The sequence below is a fragment of the Anser cygnoides genome, chromosome 1 (assembly GCF_040182565.1).
Source record: "Anser cygnoides isolate HZ-2024a breed goose chromosome 1, Taihu_goose_T2T_genome, whole genome shotgun sequence".
In the NCBI taxonomy this organism is placed as follows: domain Eukaryota; kingdom Metazoa; phylum Chordata; class Aves; order Anseriformes; family Anatidae; genus Anser; species Anser cygnoides.
The window spans coordinates 47995973-48020590 of NC_089873.1; the positions used below are offsets into that span (position 1 = coordinate 47995973).

Below are 24618 nucleotides of genomic sequence, written 5' to 3' on the forward strand. Positions count from 1 at the left end.
AAACTTTTGGGGAGTTGTCCCGGCGCGGCAGCACCCGTACCTACCCAGAGCCTGCGGGGCTTTCCCGGTGCCTCCCGGTGCTTTAGAGGGAGCTGGGTAAAACCCCCCGGCTGCCCATGCTGACAGTCCTCTGCGAGCGCTCTGTTGCTCTTGTAACGAGATCCCGATCCCCCCCCTCTCTCTTTTTTCTCTTTTTTTTTTTTTTTTTTTTGTCGGTGTGTGTGTGTGTCTGTGCGAGAGAGAGCGAGCAGGAAGTCAGGGCAGTCAGACAGAGAGCCGGCTCACTTCCTTTCCTGCATTATTCCCCAGGCGGTTTGCAGTCTGTGTAAACAGCCCTTTCCTCCCCTCGCCCCTCTCTCCGGCCGCCGCCGCGCAGCACGGCCGTAGCGCCGGGCGCTCGCATGGCGCAGCCCTCGCGGCACCTCCGAGCCCTCACCGGGAGCCCCGGCGGCTCCCCGACCTCCACCTCTTCCTGCGCTACACCCCCGGGGAGGAGCCTCCCGCCGCCGGGACCGCGGCCCTCCGGCACGGCCCCGCAGGTGACGCTCCGGGGCCGCCTCGGCCTCCTGGCGGGGCGACGGCCCTCAGGGGACGGCCCCGGGGGGGGCCCGGGCAGCGCCGCTGGCCCCAGCGGCTCCTCCGGGGGACCCCGAGGCGCCGAGGGGAGCGGTGCGACCCGGCACGGAGCCGTGAGACGAGGGAAAGGAGGGCTCGGAGTCGAGGGGTGCTCGGGGTGCCGGGCCTGAGAGGGACCGTCCCGCTCCGGACCGCGTCGCTGAGGCAGCGGAGGAGGCGTGCTGGGATGGGCTTAGGTTCTGAGCCTCGCTTCTCAGCTGTGTGTTTGGACTTACTGAAAGGGGATTTGCTAAAGGGTTTATTAAAAGCACTTCCCATGCTTGGTGTTACATCGTTGTATCTCATATATCTTCATTACATCTTCACTATATCCTCACTATATCCTCACTACTCCCGATTTTATTTGGAAACTCCCAGAGTGAGGGACGTGTCTTCTCTCTGCCCAGCATACAGAGCATCAGCGATGTTAAATACATAATACTTCACAATCGATACTGCGCTGCTATTTCTTTTAACAGATCTACTCTTTTTAACAGATTTACCGTTTCTTTTAACAGTCACAAGAGTTACCACTCAAGCAACGCAGCTCCAAATGTTGTCAACGTGAAGTGACGTAGAAGCCGTGATTATTCTTTGCCTCCCTAATGGCTTGTTCCTTGCAATGTCACTGGGAACAAAACTATGCTCCGATGAGATTAAAAAGCTCGTCGCAGTTGGCCACCAAGCATGAGCCAATAGCTTCCGAACAGCTGGCAGTGAGCAGACTGGTGGGAGTCTATGGAAATTGGGTGGGTTTCCCCCTTCTCTTCCTCGTAACGCGGTACTGGCACACCACATTGCATAACTTTGTCATTTTCTTTAATTCCCTTTCAAGAAGTCATTCTGAATCAGAATACAGATGTGAGGTCTGCTCACTTGGTGTTTCCCAAATAAAGAATCATTAAAATATTTAACTCCAGAAAGCACATTTCCTAGATTAAAACATGCAGCGGACAAAGTCCTTGCATTAAGTATCTAAGTCATCAGGGTGCAGGAATCAAGCTTCACTTGGGAAGTACAACTGAAGACCTGATTTTCAAAAGCAGGGCAGCCAGAGGGGCTTTTATGGTCCCAATAACGCAATGTTGGACCAACAGCTGGGGGTACCCACCTTCATCTTCTGCATTTATCTTCCATTAATTTTGTGAAGATGAGGAGAAGCAGAGACATTCCAAAGTTGCCTTGACCAGTACCAGTGGTGTGGAGATCTGAGAGAACAAACTCTCAAAGTCAATATTACTCTTCCAAACCAAAATTTATTTTCTTTTACGCAAAGTAAATAATGCTATGTCCTTAAAAAAGGTTAAAAAATGAACATGTTTATTTATCATGAGCACTAGAAAACCTTTTACAGCACTAGTTCTTCTTTGTCAAGGTAGTGAAGTAGAAAACTAAACAAAGCTGCCATGCTGGAGGCTGGGCAGGCACTGGGGGAGGGCTCTTCATATCACCCCATGGATGGTGGAGAAGAAAATGAGAAATGTGTTCAACTGAAAAAAAAAAAAAATCAAGATATGTTGGAAACTCAAATTCAGAAAATTCTGCTGGAAGTGGAAGAAAATGTGAGCTTTTGGCCAGGGCTAGTGATTCTAGTAATATGGATGTCATCTAGAAAATATTTTTTGAGACTACATCTATGTGCTTGATAAAAACACTGTGCTTCACAGAGTTATTATTAAAATTCTCTCATCCATGATATCTTTCTAGCTAAATTAGTTTAGACTTAACACTATCCTTAAGGACTAGCTGATACGAAAATACAAGATGGTGAACGAGGAAAATTGCAGGTTTGTATTGTGGAGGAGCCCTTTTCCTCTGCAAAAGCAATTCCACTCAGAAAACCTGTTTGTTAATGTAGTCATAAAAATGCTGGTTATGTTTTTAGCAGGGTCACTAGTCAACTTCCATGTCTCTATTCATGCCTATTCATCAGCGCATGCTACCATTACAACTGTTAATTATAAAGCCCGAGTCCTGTCCTTAAGCTGTTGAGATTTGGGGGTTTAGCTTTGGAAGCTGTTGTTCATTGCTCAGAGTTGGTCCAGACAGCAGCTGTCACACTTGGAAAGAACCGGGAGTAACTAGAGACAGCTCCCCTTCCACCAGAAAGGCGCATTACCGCTACTGAGAGCCCTAATCTGATGGGTTCAGGCGAACTCTGCACAAACATATGCACCCAAGATGTCTCTGTGGCCTGTTTATCTAGGGATTGTAGAGTTTGTAAAAGAGCCCGTATTTATAAACCTGGCTTTCTGTTGAAAAAAATTGCCCCAAAGCATTCCTAAGTATAGTGACTATAATTCTGCCTCATTTTCATTAGATTACGTCAATTAAGAAACCAGGCTTTGTCTGTCCTTTCAGATTGTTTCTACTGTATTTTTAAAATGTTCATAAATCTCATGTGCTTCTATAATTAACCTATCTAAAGCAAAGAAAGAAAAACAACAACAAAAAAAAGGCAGATTTGCTGCTCTCCAGAGCTCTGTCTAAGCTCATCTGGCTGAGGGTCATGTCTGTTGGTCTATGTTTTACTGTAATTTCACTCAGAGTCTTCAGTCCCACTGTAATTATAGTATTAAATTAAATAATTGTAATGCCACTTTGCTGTACACATTTTTCCTTAAATGTACATAGATGTTTATAATCATGTATAATTATCGAGAACAAAGTTGAAAGCTGTTGGAAATAATTGTCATTTCATTTACTAATTTAATTGCAAGTATATTTAATGAAAGTATGTATTATATCGCCCTCTCTGAACATTTTGTATTTCTTTCCAGATTACAAGCTCTGTAGTGAAGAGGTTTCGCATTTGTATTGGCCTTTCTCACATCTGCCACTGTAAGTTGTTTGGCAAAATCAGAAGTAACCATTCTTCGCTCTTATTTTCTAGTAGTTCTGGCTTGAATAACCACCTGCCAGGTTGCAGGAGGATTTCCGGGGGATTTTGGAAGGTGGTTATACAGAACCTGATCACCTGAGTTGGAACAACAGCCTAATTCATGCAGGATTTTGGGTTGCCCTCCACAACATAGCTATTTCAAGGCCTTGCAAATGTCGCATCAAAATTGATGAATGTTCCTCTAGCAGGTTTGGCTTCTCTCTTTCACACTTCCCTGTAGCTGGACAAACATGAGTTTCAGAGCCAACAACTTCATTATTGCAAAAAGTCCCGGGGGATCCGTTCTGCTCACAAAGTGGCCTGGTCTTCAGCTTTATCTCATCTCGCAGGCAGCTTCACTGGCAAGAAGAGCCAGTCTGCAATACTGTACAGCGCTAGCTCCAGGGTGTAGCACTGGCTCTAAACCCATGGAAACTCAAAAGAAGGCACTGCACATTGCTCCACTTCAAGCATTATTCCTTCCTGGGCATTTTGCTGAGCTGTCCTGAGTAAAACTGTGAGCTTTACAAAAGGGTTTAGATGGCAGACAATGACAAAACTGTGTGTGTTGTTCAATGCTGGATCCGAATAGCGGGAAAAACAATTGCATGTCAGCATCGAAAGGTTAAAAACCTCATGCCACATTTTCTGGAACAAAGAAATCCTGCAAGTTTCAACCTAGAAAGTTTGCTGTCAGAGGCAGGAGGAGGGCTAAGTGCTTCTTCACACCACGAAGCAAGTATCCTGTGCAGATGGCAGGACCTCAGCAAAGAAGCGGGAGCCTCTTCCCTCCTCCCACGGACTTTTGTTTCCTTGGGGAGCGCATTCCAGTCCCTCCTGGCAGAGGCTGTGAATGAGCATTACTGCTGCGTTGCGATTAGAAATCTGCATGCAGTCTTAAAGGAATGATGTTTTGGAGTCCCTGAGGTGTCCGTCCTGTCCCCTACCCAGCCCGGGAAGGCTGCGGTGCTGGATCAGGAAGGAGTGTTTGGGGAAATGACTGCTTTTACGCTCCTCTTCCTCTGGCACGTTTTTGCTTTCCTGAATGTTTTGCTTTCCCTGTGTGTTGTTGTGGAAGAAAGCACATGACCCAACATGTTTAGATTAAAAGCATCACTTAACGTCTGCTATTTCATTAGGTTTGCCTTCTTAGTGAAAGATTTATAAGGAATTACCTCCTGCGTGCAGTGCAATTGCCTACGATTTTTTGTCATTTCAGGAATGTCATGCTGCCGTGTGCTGAAGGAGCCTATAGCACCTAAATGAACAATCCGTGAAAACAGGGAAAGAGGATTCCGGGAATCTTTGAATAACCCCGTGGTCTAATCTAGCCACAAAGATTAACTATTTGAGAGGTCACTGAGCTTCTCTTAAATCTTTCAATCTGTTCTACTGCATTTTTTTTCCCCAGGTTAATTAATTAAAGGTCTGAGGTAAAAGTTTAGTTGCATTTCATCTATCTTTTTTTTTTTCCTGCCTCCCATCTGTTTATTTTATTCTAATCTAATCTCTAAATATAACTTAACCAAGGTATTTCTGCTGCCAAGTATCACCATAGCATCTGAATATAATTAAACTGCTTTTACTGTTCTCAAATGCTTTTGGTCAAATGGAGCGCGACTCACTGCCACTTCTGTTCAACCCGCACTAATTTTAAGATTTTTAGATGACAAATGAAGCTGTGCAGATTTTGTCTTCAACATGTGACCTTGTAAGCTTTTATGTTTCCCTGTACGACACACACTTGGGGAGACACTTCTTAATTTTCAGTTAGGTGCATATGACAATGTGTTTTTTTTCTTTTAATTACAGTGTATTTGATTATAAGGTTTCAATGTTTGTGTTATCATGTTTGTAGTTACAAAGTTAATTGTCCATGGTCTTGGTGATGTGCATTTTTCTAATAATCAATGTTTTCTTAAAGCCTTCCCTGTTCTCATATGCAATAGCCACAATTATAAAACTCATATAAAAGACACATTGGAAAAGAAAATAAATCTTCAAAATGTCTTTGGGCTTTTAAAGCCAAAACTAACCCCTAACCAGCCATTGGTACAGACCATAAAGCACATGCACTGTGTGTTTCTTATGGGAAATGACTGCCATTAGCATAACTGTAGCTACCTTTTGCTTGCTAGAAAATCCTTTTTCGAAGTCACGTAACACAAAACAGTTAAAAAATGAATGTATATCTTCTTAATACTTTATGTGTGCATGTATGCTCTTTTTTCTTGATGTACGGTGAAGGAGAGAAACTTCAGAAAACAATTAAAAGAATGTAGTTAGGACCCTGCCACCAATGACCCACAGGTGCTCATGTCTCTCTGCTCTCTATGCAGAGATCCTGGGGAACTTTCCCAGCTAATGTAGCTGCCCAAATAGGTGCTTCAGGGTAGGAGACACAGATACATAGATAAGAGACACACATTTGTATTCTGCCTTTAGCACAGCTAAAATGTGAATTTCCTCTTCTGCTGTCTATGATGGGATGTTATTCTTTTTTTTTTCCCATACATTTAAAATACAAGTATAGAAACCTTTCAGCGTAGCCATACCCAGATCTGAATCGTTTAAACGTGACAGCATTTTGATCCTTCTAAAAACTCAAGTAATGCAGGCTTGCAATGCAAACTTGATTTGTTCCTCCAGAAATTCCCTGTTTCTGCATCTTTCTCATGCTGGTTTGCTATGTATTAGCTCAGGACAGCTCTCCTGTCTGTACCTTAAACATACACATTGAAAATCTGATATCCATTTGCCTACCTGATACCCTTTTACCAAGTACTAATGATAGTTGCAGTTCTAAGAAAATTGCTAATATGCAGCCAGAGCTATGGTTATATGAATATTGTCTCATATTTTGTTGTGTGCTTTTGACCAGTTGTTATCAAGAGATGCCACATTTAAATAGAAAGCTTTTTTGATACAAACCATATTCTCCTTATACCCAGACTTAGCCAAAGACTGTAAACACAAGCCAAAATCCACCCTCTTTAAAGAAGCCCTGAAGAGTTAACCATGTGCTTTCATGTTGTACTTAAGATTAAAAAAAAAAAAAAATCAAGCAACCACAAATTTAGGAGAATGGTTAAGTTGGCTGTTGCCCACCACTAGCACCATCTGGTGAAGCACAACTCTTCCAGGTGAGAAGAGAGGGAAGGCATTAGCTATAACCCTTTTATCCACATTTCAGCTGCATGTAATAACAGATTTAAGCACATTCTTAAAGCTTGGCTGAAGCAAGACCTCCCATCCTTGTGCAAAAGGTGTTGAAGTTTTGGCAACTTTCCTTTGACTTCAGTGGCCTTCAATTATTGTGGATGTGGTCTTCAGAAGGATCTTTTTTAACACCGAGTTCTTTCAAAATCCTACATAGGATGTAAGATAAACTTATTAGTCCAACACTCACTTACTCTGCTAAAAGGAGAATGCTGTACCACATAGATTATTGCTTACATTAGCACACAGAATATAGTTTGCATAATTCACGTTAAAAATTGTTTTAAGATGCTATTGGGAGAGAAATTGCAAAAATGGATATACGTAGAAATGTATAGTAAACTATAATGTAAGCGTCTTCAAGTATTTAAAGAGAAAAAGGAAATGTTCTAAACTGTTGGTAAATTTTTTTGGATGCTGTTTATGTTTGAACTTTTCTCCGTTTTCCTGTAGAAACTTCCGTATCCTCTTCCTGTGTCCCTACAAAGTTTTGCACAATGCAGAACAAGAAATGCTACAGGGATTGTGCTCCACCTTTCTCCTTCCTGCTGGGATATCCTTTCTGTAAAGAAATGTAAAGTATGTCATATTTAAGTTAAAATGTTATATTATTCTTTATCTCAGTCATTTTCTGTTATCTACAGCATATCAAGCTGCGCCTACGTTGGTTGCAGAAGTACACCACTATGTTCACATTTTTATGACATATGAGTTACTCAGCCAAAGGTAGCTCAAATCTATTACAAACTTTCTTGTTTTCCAGAGTCTTATCAAGGGTTCATGTCTAAGCCAAACAAGACAAGGGCGGGTTGGGTTTTTCTCTTCATTGTTTCGATTGAATTAACAGGAAGGGGGGAGTGCTTTACCTGTCTGACACTAGAGCAATATTCATTAGCTCCCACTTCTCACTTGCTTGTCTGTCCAGGCTCTGTCTGCATCCTTGTGGGAATTGTACAGGACTGATTTCTTCACTCCCAGTAATAAATAAGGAAATTAGTAAGGGCCTTGGGTCTGAGCTGCAGTGTCTTAATTCACTCTAAAAAGTCAATACTCACGATTAAAAATAAATAAATAAAAAAGCCCAGGACATGAAAAACTTAGTTAATGTTAATGGAGCATGTTCCTGAACAGTCAGGAGGGTAGGCTTTTGCTGTTGTGCTGTTTTTCTGTATGTCACAAGCATGTTTTATAACCCTATGCATATATAAATGCAGATGTACGCATATATATTTCTCATTTAGATCATTGAGCAGTCTTTCCCCTGCAATAGCAGTAAGGCATGGTGGTGATCAAGACTGAAGAGAACTGTTCTGTAGTCTTGTACACTATGACTAATGAAGGTCAGGTGTGTAAAATAATAGATGATCCACTGGGGTATCAAATTAAAATAATGTGAAGAGATAGAGACTTAAAAATATGCAGATGTTTCAGACAGTTTATTGAAATAGCAAGCAGGAAGTAGATGTTTTAAAAATTATCTTTAAAATAACACAAAACAAAATTCATCCCTCTGCGTGGATGAGATTTGCTGAGTAAAAAGTTTCTTATAGTTACCAGCTTTTTAATTTCCTCTTCACCTTTTCTGATAAGGTATATATTTCATTGTTTTTTTTTTTTTCTTTCTTTTAGTGATAAATAAAACAAGCAAATAGAATAAAAGGAAATGTTTAGACTTATAGGAAGTTAATAGTATGAAGAGCAAAATAATGTAGTCAACAAAATTGTTTTAAAATTGTGCCTTCACTGATTACCAAACTGATTAAGAAGTTTTATTAGTTAACCTTTATTTTATTTATGTTATTTATTTCACTTGTTTATATTATAAGGTTCTTCCCTTTTATTTCTGTAAATACTATTTCTTTGATAATAAATAATTTAGCTCAAGGCTAACAAGCAGCAATGTCCCTAAAATAACCCCATGTTTAAAACTAGCACATTGACACTGTAAATTGATGAGGGTGATAGTTTTCCAATAAAAATCTCAAGATTGCAGTTAGCAGTGGGAACTATACTTCTGCATGTGGCAATCATTTATGATTGTGTTAGAGCATTCTGCTTTTGTGGTTAATGGACTTGACTCCAGTTCCTGTTCTGCTCAGGCTCCCTCATGTCTAAACTAACAGACCTGTACTGAAGTCATTGGTGTCACCCAGAATTTCACTGGGCTAATTATGAACAATTTTGAACCCCTATGGGTGTTACAGAGAGAAATATTGGCTTCCCAATCCCAAAAAGAGAGAAACAACTTTAGTCTATTCTCTTAAATGAATTAGGCTTTTGTGGTTACGCACCATGAGTATGTGAGTGCAGGTGAGTAAACGTATGCCTGTTGATTCCAAATGTCAGTGTGTTTGCATGGATATACCTACCGTTTCTCCCTAATAATCCAACTTTCTCATTAACAGAAATGATCTCAAAGGTCCAACATTAAGTTCCATGAATACTCCACAAATATTAGCTCTTGGAAAGAAGACAATTTTAGTGCTATATCAGGAGGAAGCGTAACTGAACTCAGCAGGCCATGGACAAATGTGAGTCCATGTGGTGAGATACTATAAATGCCTTAACCATGGGATTAGAGGCAATTGTAGTTTGCACTTAGTAGGCACCGGAAAAAAGAAACAGTCAAAATATTTAAGGCCATGTGAAGACAGACTTCATGGGCTCTTCTTTTCTGCAAGAGACATAAATTCATCTCTTGTTCAACATGCACGAGAGGCTACAAGGAAAGACTGGACTGTCTTGGGAGCCAGTGGTATGCCAGTAAAACACAGATTATTTAACGGCCTTGGACCTGCTCCTCCTTCTCTATATCTTTCTTCTTTGGTGTTCCTGGCTCTCTAGATAATCTTGGTTTGTTTATCAGAGCCTCATGAAACCACATTTCAGAAGGCATACATAACTCCGTTCTGCTCTCTGGATTAACCTCAAAAGCAGTGTAAATTGTTCAATACCTTCCCCCAGAGGTTGCAAGAGTCTTCCTTTCTTGAAGACATCTGTGTAAAATTACACATGTGCTAGTGATCTCAACAAGAACAACATTTGTTAAAAACAAGGTGAAAATTCATTGAAAACAAAAGAAATGTGTATTTTGCCCTAATTTATCAGTTATACTTCTGATTGACTATATTAGATAAGACACTCTCAACTGAGTTTCACAGAGGAAAAAAAAAATTAGAAATAAGTAGATTAGCGAACAGCTTGCTTCAGTCTCCAGAGGGTTCTCTTGTTGCACAGCCAGACTGACAGTGTTGAGGCCACTGGCTCTCTGAACTAGTTTCCCTAGCCACTTATGTGCATAAGTTTGTAAACTCATCGCTTCCTCTAGGACAAGTAGAAACCTTCACACTCCCAGACCAGCATTAGTAAAAGCGGAGTTATGAGATGTATAGGCAGTTGGTTTCATTTGATGCTTGTGCTAACACGTTATCACTGAGTCACTGCTTGGCAGGGTCACAGTGGGAATCTGGGCTCTGTGGAAGTGGACAGGGGATGCTCCAGTGAAAGACTCTTTAATGATGGAAAAAAACAGCCTCTTGAAAGTATAACGATGATTTCGGAGTCTGCATGCTCAGGTTTGTTTCTTTGTTTGAACCTTGTTACAAACACCTCCAAACAATTATTTCTTCATCCCCAAAATAAAAACTGCTTTGTAATTTGAATATTTAAAAACAAAACAAACAAACAAACAAAAAAGCACATGTATATTTCTATGAGGATTTTACTGAGGTAAAGCCATAAAAAAGATGAGTGCTCTGTATAATTCTGAAATCTGCAAAGATAGAATCATTTCTTGTGTCTCCTGTGGGGGAGGTAACCAAGCTGGGCACTTACCGTGATGCTGAAAGGGTTTCCTTCCTCTTCCTCACACTTCCCCAATTACCATGGTCTGGTAGAGTCCATGCACTCAAGGGTCAAATCACTAAATCATGGCCATATGTCATACTTAGAGCAGGACTGCATCTACCCCTGCAGGTCCCACTGATTCCACTTCCATTTCTCTTTTACATGCAAAAACCTTTCTTTGGTGTCTGACAGTTCCCTCGGTCGAGCAGAACAGCCGTCAAGGGAGTTTGTTTGTGAAGAAACAAAAATGAGTCACAGGCTAAAGATTAATTTAATAATCTAGAAACAGATGCCCTTGAGGATGTGTGGTCTAGTAGAGGAAACAGCAACTTCTACGATGCCTGTCTTTCTCCCAGCAAAAATCACCTCTGTCTTGCTTCCGTGTGGCTTTGCCAGCTTGTCTTAAGGTAGGTGCAGGTTTTGCCAGTTTAGAGACCTGTAGGCACAAAGAAAATCTGTAATTGTAGCATTTCAGTCCTTTTAATGACTTTTTCTGTTTACAAAACTGCTTAATTTCCATGGAGCTCTACCAAAACAGAGTCTGTGCCTCTTTTCCAAGATGGATGTTGTTTCATCACCTCTCTTTGATGTTCTGTGTAAGTATTGAGTGAGGTGAAAGAAGGAACTGAGATGTTGTGGGTCTCATGGGAATGGTGCCAGGAAGTGCCGAGCAGTTATTGACAATGGTCCTCTGCTTCAGGAATGGAGAACTTACTTAGCTGCTTCAAGTCTTTTCTGAACTGTGAGAATATTTCATATCTTTAAGGGGATCTACTGTCTTGCAGTGATTTGGAAATCACCATATTGTCACCCTCCTCGGTCTATGGAAAAAAGGGAGGTCATCTGTCTGAAAGATACGTATTTGTACTTACGTGAGGAGGAGAAGAATCTCAGGAATCAAAGTTAGGGCTTCTGGCATTATATGCTAGCCTTTTCGATTACATTGCTTAAAAAAATGGGGGGGGGGGGGGGGGGGGGGGGGGGGGGAGGGGGCAGTCTCTGCTGGCAAGATATCACCCTGTCACTCCACAAGTTACATGCTAGTTGAATGACTTCATGCAAGATTTCATGCAAGATTTACACTTAAGAAGTCATCTGTCTGTGAGATGAGGACAGGATTCTTCCAGGGTATAGAAGAGAAAATATCAAAGATGGAAAGGGCATGGAAACCTTTTAATCTAATATCTCTTATTTCCTTGTATGTAGCATGAATAAGGTCTGCTCAGAAGAGCTATCAAGCAAACAGCATGTGAAGAGAAGAATTATCAAAGTACTTAAAATGTGTTCAGCTATGTCTGATACCTAATAACATATATATTGATATCCCAAATTAAGAGGTATACCTTCAAATATAGCTCTTTGTGAGCTTATGCAGACAACAGAAATTGTTTGTTCACTAACATTAATGCTTATGTACAGCATTGCTCTGCACTGATATGAGATTACAGTACACTACTGGTGCCAACATTTGGGGTTGAAGAAATTTATTGATCTGTAAGATGTGAACTGAAAATAGTTCAGGTGTGGCTGCTTTGGACTGTCATTGTTGCATAAGTAGTTTCAGGAAGACCTTGCAGTGATGTCATAACCAAAGGTCTCAGACTTTTTTGTCAAGAACACCAGTAAAATCCCTGCCAATAAACAAACAAACAAACTGTTGTCACATTTTCATTCCAGTATTTTGGCAGTTGTCATTTTGCATGTTGTAAGCCAAAAGCATTGAAGAATTAGAATCTCTTCCCGTTTAACATCTTACATGTCTTTAAATCACAAAAAAGAAAAAAGAAGAAAAACAAAACAGATAACAACCAAACCCCTATTTTTAGTCAGATACGTATTTGGGATTTTTTTGAACAAGACTACATTTTGAACATCAAAGTTTACTGAGAATTAGGATTAATTTGCTAGTGGAAAAAGAGTTGTAGCTGTTTATACTAAGCATTCAACAGGTAAGGATCAAGCCTCTGACCACACATTTTTTCTGTGTGGTTTTTCAGGTGTGGTTTTTATTATGTTCTTCCTCAAAATTGCGAGAACAGAACAGTTTCTGTTATGCATGTTAAATTGATTAACTTATAGATCTCATTAGGAGAAATATTATGCTCAGCAGATCAGTTGCACATTTTTCTAAAGCTTTCAGCCTGGAAACAACCTACACACTGTGGTGGAGTGTATGTGGTGTTAATATCTAGAAATTTCAAAGTAGCCTTAGTCTCTCATTTATAAAAAAAAACAAATATCCTTCTAAGTAACATGATGATCAGCTGAAGAAATGTTATACTGTGGCCTCATTAGCATCAGAATTTAGCATATAAATTCTTAGGAAAGATAATAGAGCATCTTTCAAACTGTCATTTCTTCCTTTTTTTTTTTTTAGCTATGATGCAGAGATTTTCTTCTGCTAGCTAAGATTATTTTATTTGTTCTTTTCAAACCATGTCAGCATTTATTTGGCCTCTGCAGATCCTCATTCCATTTTGTTCTTTTTATTGATCCTTTCAGGCCTAAGGCGCTGTATTTTCCCTTATTTTTTTCCTTTTTCAAATATGTGTTTTCTATACTTTGAGGATATATCAATAAGTTTGGCTTTCTTTGCCAAAAAAAAAAAAAAAAAGTTTACAGGTCTGGGTTTTATTTTATATTCACATTTAGATTTTTTTTTTTTGTTTTTGCAAGTATTCTGAGGGAATCATTTTGCTTACATATTTTTTTCTTTATAAAAGCACTCAAATACTGTGCCTATTTATTTTAAATGTTGTCATGTTCAGCTATCTGCAAAATAAAATTCATATTCAGCTCATTCCTGTTTCAGAATAAAAGAGACTAAGGATTTAGGAGGCAGACAGGAAGTTGTGCCCTTTTGACCCAAAGGACTAAGAGGAAGGTTGGGAAGCAGATGATAAAGAAAAGGCAAAGGAGGAGGTGACTTGTATGCATTGGTCATAGATCTTAAATTTTTTAAGTTATCATATTAAGAGATAAAGCAATCCCAGGCAGAATGTGAATGTATGTTGTAGTCCACCACACCAGGTTGACTTTTTCTCCTTGCCCCTTGGAATCATAATTTGGATGTAGCTATTCCAGCACGCTTCATAAAAAGGCTTTCTCAAGACTGGCTTTTACGATCCTTTCAAGAGGTCCTGTGTGAAATGACTGTTTCTGACCACAAAACGCTCTTGCACAGTTGTGCCAGTCTAGGAAGTGCACATTACTATGGCAGTAGAGGAGGCTAAAGCTACTCAAATACTTGGGATCGTGATTTCTTTTCTGCACATTCCTCTTCTTCACTCTTTAAAATTTTGTCATTTTCTTCTTGGCAGTTATATACTTCTCTATCTTGCAGTTTTTTTATCTTTTCCCTTAATATTTATCATTTTTACATCTTCCCAGCCCTCTTGGTAATCTTCCAGTGCTTGTTGGAAAGGAAAACGGGGCAAACCTTATCTTTTCCCTCTCTGCAGAGGAAAATTGAAAGGATGCAGGCAGAGAGATGGAGAGAGATGGAGAGAGATGGAAGGAAGGCATGCTGCTGCTATGGGAGCCTTCTCTGCTTTTCCCCTTCTGCAAGAGATTATCCTTGCAGAGCCCTGCAGGATCCTGTGGACTGGTGACAGGAAGGGGCTCCGAAACTCTTGCCTGAAATAGAAAACAGGTAATATAATCCTCCTTTTATCCCACAGGAACTTGAGGATGAATGGGTGTGCCCAGCAAGTGTGACAGTGAGGCAAGAAATTAGAAGCAGAGCCCTGTGGAGTTCCCACACAACAAGCTTCACCAGGAGACTAAAAGAGGAAAACGGGCAGAGATGTTGGGACTGCGCTTTATACATCTGCTTGGCAAGAGGAAGGACAGGCAAAGGAAAGAAATGGTGCTGGTCCCCTCCTGCATTGCCCAGAAGGTGCAGCTGGGACAGTAAGATAAATCACTCCCACCACCGTCATTTCCCCAAGCGGATGAGGACCTGGGGAGGAAGTCTTGCTGCCAGGGTGTCCTCCTGCTCCTCCTGGCCTGGGACAGCTGAGAGCAGTCCTCCTGAGACCTTAAAGCAGACAGAAGGGCCCGTCCAGTAATGCAAAGCAACAGATATGTAGGTGCTTTTCTCATAGCAAGGTTTTCAAAGTGACAATTTATGCCTTGTCATAGATTTTTCTCAGTGAGTCAAACACCTTGTCTTAAATTAAAACTTCTTCCAAACAGCTCAGACATTTGATTTTGTGACCCTTATATTTATTAAACCAAATTTTCATCCGTCTGTTGGATTGCAATGTTATCAGAGCTTGCATTTTCAGGCAATATATATACCAGACGAATTTAAGCTTGGTAAGCAACCCAAGACCGCGATAAAATTGTGGTAGGGATGCAGTTGGTACAGACTCTTCAGATTCATGAAATATATAGGTATAACAACACAACTTTGTACTTACATGGGTAAATGCACATGTTTCTCATAAACTCAGTGAGTTCATTGGTGTTGATCACGTTTGACAACTTTTACATATACTTGTCCACTTAACATCTTCCCTATACATTTGACTCTTGGCAATGAATAAAATATAAAGCTGCTGATAAGCTGAATTGCATGTTTCCACTTAAATCTGCATTCCTTGTTGGGTTCCTTTGTTGGTCTTCTTTAGAAATGCCCCAGTATTTTGCCTACTGTGTTTGCAGTATACCTGTACTTAATGCTTTTTCATTTCCTTTGTCTAGCACAAGATGCTGTTCTTCCACAAATTTCCAGGGAGAGTGAGAGAGAGAGAGAGAGAGAGAGAAATGTTAATTTAGGAAGTAAATCTGCTCAGTGTTTTATCCCAACATCCTGTCCTCCTGCTGCTTTTTATATGACCTTTTGCACTGCACAGAATTCATTACTATTGTAAAAAAACATGTTTTTCTTTCTTACAAAATTGCAAGGAGCCCATGCCCTGCTTTAAAGTGGACAGTATTCACAAACGGCAAAAATATGCCTTCTTCCAAATCCTTTTCATTCAGCAGCAGCTCCACAAGTTTACTAATTAGACCCACTAAACAAAAACACCCCAGCAATAACACTATGCAGAAGGAAAGGAGAAAACATCATTATTGCAATTTTATTTACCATTTCACTGCAGGACAGCCCAGGAACCCTAACCAGGTCAAGACTTCATTGTGTCAGGTGCTGTACACAAAAAATAGCAGTTCCTGCTCCAGGAAACGTGAAATTTGTGCACATATTTATAGCCAAGTTTGTGGCCCCATGGTAACTCATTTAGTGATTACCTCCACAAATGCTAGTGTAGGCACCCAGAAACATTTGTTGCAGGATACAAACATCTGTGGTTTCCCCCGGGGCTGAAGCCCAGTGTACTTTCCCTGCCACAGAAGGGTAATAGGGCCTTAGAGTAAATGGAGTGGAATAAGACCCAAAACACTTTGCGTTCTTTAAATGAAAGGCACTTTATGCACACGTATGTTTACTGAAAGGCCTTTCAAAGACGCGTAATTATGCAGGCATCTTTGTATAATTCGCCTGGGTCAATGCTAATGTTGGAAAGTACTTATTCTGCGGGTCAGACATATTGCTGCACTGTTCAGCTGCTGGCCTGTGTGTACGTAATAAATCACTCTGCAGAAGAACTCGACTAACCTGTATCTGTCCTAGCTTTTTTAATTGCAGACCACAAACACTGATAGAACATAAAATGTTTGCTCAGTCTAGACTGAGTGGGGAAATGGAGGCTCACACTGCCTGTGCTCTTCGGGGAGTACCTTCTGCTCCTTCCAGGGAGGCAAAGTCTGTGCATGACACCAGAAATACCAGACTGCATAGAAAAGCAACAAAAACTAATAGTCCCAAATGCTTCTTTAAAAATCATTTAGGTTAATACAAAGTAGTCAGGTCTGCGTGAGTGCGTTTAGGCCCACAGGGAGTTTGGAGGTGCATATAGTGTCTCTGAAAAGCGCTGGGTTCACTGCCAGACCCCTGGGTTGGAGCAGCAGGTGAGATAGCACTGCAGCCTCCCCAGTCAATTCCTAAAGGGGACATAGTCCTGCGCTCGCTGAAGTGGTCTGCAGAGCTGCAGAGGCTGCCATCAGAGACGTGTCAAGTGGTGCCCGATGGCGTGCTGGCCCTGGCGTCGCTTCCTGTGCCAGATCAGGTGTGCAGGAAGGGCCGCCCGACCAGCCGGCTGGCGGGGGTGAATCTGCGACGTGAACCCATCGTTGAGGATCACGTCACTGCCACAAGGTCTCTTCCTGCAGACAGGCAGCTGCGGGGAGGGAGGGAGGGAAATCAGCCTGCTCCTCCGGAGGAGGTGAGACACTCGGGCCTGGGGCCAGCAGGGCTGCTGTGGCTGCTGCCTTCCCAAAGATGGCCACTCCTTGCCCCCACCCTGGCAATGGCCATCTCCCCGCCACCAGTGCAGCGAGACCCTTTGTTGTTGCGGTGTTTGCCATCTGAAAGCCCCATGGTGCCTGAAAACCCTCAGCTTTGGGTGGTGGGAAGGGGCACACCACACCATCTGTCAGCTTCGCTCTGTTCAGCGAGCCCAAGGCTGCCGTTTGAGGGGTATGGTCTCCATCTTGAGCCACAGCGTGGGCCCACAGGCCATAGGCAGCATGGCTCGCTGGGGTGGTTTTACTGCCTGCCCATAGCTCATGTGTTGTCACAACACATTGGCTCTTTGTTATGGAAATCACGCCTTCCTCTGAAAATAAAGTCACTTCCTTGCTCTGATGAGTGCTGCAGAAAGCTTGAAAATATGACTCTGGTGCAACAAAAAAAAACTCAGGATCCAGAAGGCAAATAAAACAACTCCAAATGCCATTGCTTTTTCTTTATTTGTAAGAACTCTCCATCCCGGGGAAGCCTGATCCATGATTTCTACAATGGTGGGGCGGGCCATGCTGTTGGCCATGCATGGGGTGCAGTGGCCTTCACCTTCCCTGAGGTGAAAGACAGCTGCCAGCTCCCTGTGCTGAGGCAGCAAGGTGGCGGAAGGAGCCACACATGGTGTAAGACTTGCTGCCCTTTCAGGACTGATGGATGCTCTGAGAAAAGGTAACGCTCATGGCTTTGCCTGGCATCCAGCTTGGAAAAGTGTTGTGGAAATGGAGACACTCCTTTAGCCGACTGTCCCTTTTTCCTGTGAGCCGTAATGGGCTCCCCAAAGACCTTCCTAAGAGTCTCCAAAGCAATTGTTTAAGGGTAGTGCCAGCAACAGTGGAAAATCCTCCAGATGGCAGAGCTCCACCCAAAACAGGACCCTTCAAACGGCATCCTTGCAGCCCTGATGCTCCTGTTGGCACTGGTGCCGTCAGCCACCACGGGGCCCCTCACGCCGCAGCAGAGCTGGAAGCCAAAGGCAGGAATTCCTGACTCGGCTGACCTGAATCCAAATATCAGAGATTAAGCATGAAAAAAAAAAATAAATAAAAAAGCAGTTAACTCTTTTCAACTGAGTTAATAATTAATGCGTTTTCCAGGCTTGTCTCTGTCTGGCTGGCTGCAGGAAGCAATGCCCCAGAATACCCTTTGAGACACTGTTTTCATGTGTTGTCTTGGCCCACAAGGGTCACAGAAACAGCACACCACCTGGGACGCTGGGGTTGCTCAGCCGGCATCAACGCAAGGGCTGAACACCCGTGCTCCCCTGACTGGGGCCCAGGATTGATGGGCATCAATCTGGAAAAGGCTTTAAAGGGTTACCGGGCTGTGAGAGGGAAGGGTGGGGAGCGGAAGGCGAGGGGGAACCGCGGTACTATTACAATCGTCAGATCAAGTCACAGGGTGGAGGAGGATTTTCCAGATCCTCTGACCTTAAGGTTGGGGAGTGAAAGGAAGAGGAAGCACATTTGCACAGATCCTCTGTCAGAGCTTCCTCAGGGAGGGGCTCGGTCCTTCTGGCTCTTTGCTACATGCAGGGCAATACACACACATAGGCACAGCTAAATAAACATAGGAATGAAGTTCAAAGTAGACCCCCAGGAGAAAACCTAATCTGTGGGAACCTTTTATTAACACTTGTGTTCACCAACCCCTCATATCTTAAACATTAAGTGTTTAACCAGCCATGAAAGAAAACATTTGCTGGGTACCAGGAATACCTTGCAGTTCTGCAGCACTTTCTAAGGTTTTCCAATCACCTTATGAGCCATTAAGCTTGATTACGCTTTTGGGTAGGCACTTTAGAAGACTCAGAAAAGTAGAGAAACTGAGGCATAAAAAGTGGATTAGTTTGTGGGGATCACTTGGGAACCCTGTGGTAGAGCTGGGCAGAGACCAAAGACCCCGTAGTTACCCATCACTTACTTTGCACCTGATCCAAAGCCCATTGAAAACACCAGGATTTTTTTTATTGACTTTGGCTTAACCTCTTCTGCCACAAAGACATCATCATTTGTGTTTTATAGTACATCTCTCCTGCAGAAACAAATGCCTGAATCCTCAGCATAGGTTTCTGAGACAGTAAGACATATTAGAAATAAGCATGACAGAATATATCTCATCTCACTGTTTTACTTTTTTTTTTTTTCCTCAAAAAGTGATCATCGAAAGTAGCAATTCAAAGGTTCATTGACAATACAACAAATGTCTCCCATGTTTCTCTCCTTCTCCCTTGTTTCTCCTCTTTGCCTTTTTTTTTTTTTTCCCCTCATTTTGATTTCAAGCTACAGGAAATGTTACTGTGGGCCATTTTAGATTAGACAGAGCATTCAGTCGGTGAGACCCTCCCTAACAGCAGATTTCGAAGAACAATTAGGACATTATAGCAGTGAAGAGGCACTCAGACCTGCAAAACTGCAAAACTGCTCAGTAGTTTGTTTCCTACTCCTGAATAATTCAGCTCCTGCAAAACATTGAAAATAATCACCTAACATGCAAGGATTTTTCATCTCCTTTTGGTACAAGAACTGCCCCGCCAAAGTGTCAAATTCAGTTAAGTGCTCTTTTGCACATTTTTTCTGTTGACATACAGTAACGATACAGCTCTTCAAGTGACCACATATTTTAATCTTTTGACACGAGGTAGTGTTTACACAGTGTTCTGTTTATCACAGTGCAGAAGAAACAGAGCCTTTAAACAATGATGTGCAAGCCCTTCAATCTGAAATTTTTATATCAGGGCACCACTGAGCCAATGCAGCTGAACATTACCATGCTCTGTCTTTGTAATGCTTCTTTGCTCCCAGTCATCAGCGTTGGTTTGGTCTATGTATTTCTTCCTCTTACTTCTGGGTACTTTACTCCCATGAAAGAGATAGTGATAATATTTATTGCCTATTACCTTCTGGAGGCCTAAATTTTATTCTAACAAGGTAACAAGGACAGCAGTAGGCCACTTCTGATTAGATTTTATCTCTACCCATTGGAAAAAAAAAATAAAATTGCACAGATAAAAAGACCTAGACATAATGAGACCATTAAATGCTGCTGCTGTTTCCATAAAGCCCTCTCCTTCAGGGACAACTAAAATCTGTTGCCTTTCTGTTTTACAATTGCTCGTGAAAGCTCTTTGCCATCAAGAGGTCTGTCAATAGCAAAACCAAGCCTCCAGCACATCCTGCTAGCTGTTGGATTTCTATGAGCCCGGTCTTGGTGCAGAGGCAGCACTTGTAACGCTGGTGAGCAACCTCTTCCAGGTCAGCTCCAGCTCCAGCTCTGCCCTGCTGAAGGTCTCCAGGGTGCTGGGTGTAAGTCTCCCTTGAGAGGCTGTGGGGTGATGAGGAAGGGCAGGAAATGGCCTTTCCCTTTGACTGAACTCAAGCGAGAATGGCAATCGCTTGCTCTTTCTGGAATATGCAGTACAAAAATACAGCCTTATCTCCCAGTGCTTGATAATGTCTGCCCACACCAATGCCGTCTTGATAAATACTGTACATAAGAACTAAATATTCATTAAGTTTTGCTCTATTTAGACTCCCAAATGCTTCTGAATAACCCAAATATTCATGATCGCTAAAACTCTGTCTTCACTTTGTAACTGCTGAGAAAATTGCAAACCTGCAATAACCTGCAGGCTGGACTTCCAGACTCTATGTCAGAGCATCTTTAGCATCAGCAATTCATCCAGTAGCTGCAGCTTGTTGTAGGTGCACTCGTACCCCTACACTGCCAAACAGCTCCCTTCAGTACAGATTTTGCTTGCTCAGTTCTCTGCTTGCTGACCAAGGCAGCACAGCCACATCACTCACATGCTCATCTCAGCACCAGTCACCAATAAATGTGAAGTCCAGCCCCAGGTCTCCAGACAGGAAAGTCCTTCCTGGACACGTCACTCCTTTCTCTCTGTGACGGTACCTGCCTTTAACATTTGCATCCCCTTGGAGCAAGGATGTTATTACCAACAGGAGGAAATCCACAAGAATGGGACTTAAACCATACCCCTTACTCACATAAGAGACAGGAACAACTGCAGGCTTCGTGGGTAGAAACCAAAGGCAAATTTCATTTCTTTGACTCAGCATTCCTTAAACAGCTCTTTGGGAACGTACAGGGAGTCCCAAGCAATAATATCCCATTGCCTATTCCAAAGTTTAGTCACAGGAGTGAGGGGAGGAGGGAGACAGACAGACTTTCTTTTTGAGACTGCTATTCCTCCTGCCTGATGCTGGGAAAGGAGCCATGGACACAGCGCCACAGGCTCTCCAGCAGCAGCCCCGGCAGTGCTGCTGGTGGCGGCTTCCTCTCCTAGCTCTGTAGCCCCCTGGAGTGGGTCAGGGCTGGACGGGGTTCCTGCCGGAGCAGCTTGTGCTGTGGACAACCTACTGAGAAAACTGAAAACCAGTGCAAAGCTAAAAGAAGCATGGAGTTTCCTCCCTGAGGTCAGGAAGAACAGCTTCCAAATTTTCAGTCGTGTGTTTTTGCTCAGCCTTGTGTGGACAGAGTAGTCATATTTGTCTTGTTCCAAGGCTCCCAAGAGAGGCCACAACTAAGCTACAACAGATTTTTACATTTCAGCAATGATATATTGTGGTCTTTTAAGGAAAAGAAAAAAAAAAAAACAGTATTGCTGTTCGCAGCTTGAGCAGCCACTGGAGCAACATAGTAATGTCTGTTTCATGAAGCGGCCTGTCTTTGCTTGATAACAGGACCGGCGCTCTCACATAAGATCCGACAGTGCACCTTGTGCTTTGTGAAGCTCACACAACTGTCCGATTTTGCAGCCTGGAACAAGCACTCCTTCACCAGCTTTAGTTATGGTTTCTGTGTGTGGGGTCCACTATTTTCTGCCATTTTATGAGTCTTTTAATGCTATGCAAGCAGAAATTTGAGGCAAAATCCCAGATCAAGCTTTGTTTGCAGCTCCAGAGTCTGCTGCCTACTGTTAGCTGAGCTTTTTGCATCGCAAACCATAGTGAACATTGCTTGCAGGGCTTATGCTCTGTAACAACTTGCAAATATAATTATGGTGTCGAATTAATTGATTTTTGCAATGTTTTCTGTTTTCCACCTGATTCCCATGTGACCACCCTTACAAGAGTTAAGAGACAATGTTTGTGAAGCACTGATCTCATGCAAGTGTGTGCAGTAAAGAACAGTGTAGTGAATTATCCTGCTCTCTGAATCCCCTAAAGTGGCTTTTCCCTGGTAGTGACATCAATGGGACAGAGTCAAAGAGGACCACATGATGCAAAGAAACAGGTCTAATTCCCACCAGCTGGCGGTGGGACTCCACCTTGCCACAGGACGGTCAAATCTTCCAGTGGTGGGGGCCAACTGCCAGCACTGGGATGGTGGTGCATAATCTATTACAGCTATCAAAGATCTGGAAATAGGAGATAACCATAAAAAAGCCTCAAAAATTGTTTGGACAAAATTTCTGAGCAGAAAAAAGAATTCACTGGGGAAATCCAGCTGTGTGAATCCTCATTCCTCCTAACATTTGTGCTCTTCTAATAAATAAATATTGTGCGCCAGACTGCTACGGTTTTCATTTCCATAGTTTTGGTCCCAAAGCAAAGCACCTCGGGAGCTCCTGACTTCTCAGGAGGGGGCTAAAGGCATTTAAACATAGCCCAGCCCAGCTGCTCGGGCACAGAGCAGAGTGGGCTTGCACCCAGGCAGGAGTCTGCAGCAGTAGCCCTGCACTGCTGGAGGGATGCATGCGGTAGAACCAACTGTCCTGACCATTAAAACATCTGGAGCAATAACTGTGGGGCAAAGGAGAGCCTGAGCTCCAAGTGCAGGGATGCTCGGGTGGGATGGATTTATTTAGCCTGTCACAGTAATGAAGTGTACTGATCTCTGCAACTGTTAGGATTTTAGCTTGTGATTTCCTTTAAAAAGACTGTCTGTGTCTTTGTTTGGGGTTTGTTTGTCTTTTTTTTTTTTTTTCCAAACAGATAAGAACACTCTGGTACTGACACTGAAAATGAGAGTGAATTATTCTGTAGCAGGAGCCAATAATGAATGAATCAATCAATGTTTCTTTCAGAGAGGAGGGAACAGGGGGTAGGGAGATGGGGGAAGAAGTGCTAAATGTCCAATTAACTAAATGAACTAGCAGGGTAAACTTTGGGGAATGCTTTATATGATATATTGCCATGCAATTAAATGGCAGTATGATATTATGGTGTTACATTAAATTCCATTTAATTTCCTGTAAGCTCTCATGATGAAAGTGTGGGCGAAAGCTGATCCTATTGATCTCTTTTGCTCTAACTTACTGAACAGCTCTTCAGCAGGCAAGTGACTGCTTTCCTCAGGTTAGTTACGTGAGCTTCATCTGGACTTGCACTCTGTGAGGTAATGATTTGCTCCTGTAAATGGCATCGCTGAGGCAACTTCACGTTTGCCTGCCACCCTCCTGAGGCATATTTGGAATGTCATCTTAGAAAAGGTAGAGTGTGGATAGCTCTCACTGTGATGCTAATATTTTTTTTTTGTTCTTGTCTTTCAGTGTTGCTAAAATCCATGATGATGACTAATATTTTTCCCAGTGCAGAAGTGAGTCACTTTTTAAAGTGGTTAAAAAACAAAGACTGATGTGGTGCGTGCATGTGTGAAATTAGTACTGCAGGCTGAAACAGCATCGTTTTGCTGCTGCATACCAGTCTTCTGTCACTAATGCTGTCTTTATCTAAGGACCAGATCTTACGGTCACATTCAGGAGTAACTGTTGCCTTAAACAATAAACGAAGGCAATCAGTGGGTATGTGCAAATGAGGGAGGTTAAACTAACATGAATTGCAAACAAGGGCTGTAGCTGAGTATCTTCTTAAATGCTTGGGGATTTTATGAAAATCTTAACTGTTGGCCAGTTGCTATAGCACTGAAGTATTCTTACGTCATATTCCAGTCATTATAGGGAACTTGACTGGGTTTCATGCTCGTCTCAAACTCCATAAAGTTTGTCATCCTACTTCAGTTCTTTCAGTTTCTGTAGTTTCTATAGTGCACTGTCAGCATCAGTCTTTGAAGAAGCACAGCCTGGGGAAAGGAAGGAGGTGGCAGGTCAGGACTAAGATGAACAGAAGAACAATGGCAAAGATTACCTGAGATATGCTGAGACCATGTCAGCTCCTACTTGCTGATGTTAATTTGTAATTTTCATGAGCACCATGATCAAATAAATTTACAAAAACACAATCCAGATTGCTGGGGCAGAGAAACACTGAACACAGGGCTGCTAACATCCTGTTATTGGCCCAGAGCCACTGCCAGCTGCAACATTTTTATGCTGGAAAGATGAAATTACTGCTTCTGAATGCACACAAATATTTAAACAACAGACACAATATAAAGCTAAGGATATAAGGACATCAGAAATAAAACAGCCCTTTGGCAATAAATCTTGTTGAAAGAGCAACAGCTTAATAAATCCTATCTGACTTTTAGCAGAGCCTTAGACTTAATGCTGACCTCTGCCAATGCATTTGTGTGTGGATTTGGTAGCAGTCCCGACAGTTTGGGGGCTTGGTTTTCCTTTCACTCATCTGTTACTGACACAGCACACGTCTGACATGACTGTTCCGCTTCATCTGAGACCTGCCAAATAGAAATCCTCTTTTATTTACACAAGTAATAGCTACTAATAAATTGCATTTACAGCACATTGTACTTTCCCTCGAAAACTCAA

The 24618-nt window shown here is 42.3% G+C and overlaps 1 protein-coding gene and 1 long non-coding RNA gene across 8 annotated transcripts in view; one reads left to right on the top strand and one right to left on the bottom strand.

The window, feature by feature from the left end:
- ELK3 (ETS transcription factor ELK3) overlaps window positions 1–440 on the bottom strand; it is a 35656-nt gene extending 35216 nt beyond the window's left edge. The window contains exon 1 of one of the 2 annotated variants that reach the window (XM_066994769.1): window positions 45–440. The gene's annotated coding sequence lies outside the window, so the exon portion shown is untranslated. The remainder of the gene's footprint in view (window positions 1–44) is intronic. The other variant, XM_066994749.1, reaches the window with a different exon arrangement.
- Window positions 405–15274, top strand: LOC106036969 (uncharacterized). 6 transcript variants are annotated; one of them, XR_010830551.1, is made up of 5 exons: window positions 490–1364; window positions 3396–3456; window positions 4716–6875; window positions 7169–7294; window positions 9121–11529. It is a non-coding gene; the product is annotated as an uncharacterized lncRNA (long non-coding RNA). The 6 variants fall into 6 exon arrangements; XR_010830552.1 differs by having other exon boundaries at window positions 405–539; window positions 1134–1364; window positions 4716–11529; XR_010830546.1 differs by adding an exon at window positions 14242–15274 and having other exon boundaries at window positions 4716–10968.
- The last annotated feature ends 9344 nt before the right edge of the window (window positions 15275–24618 follow it).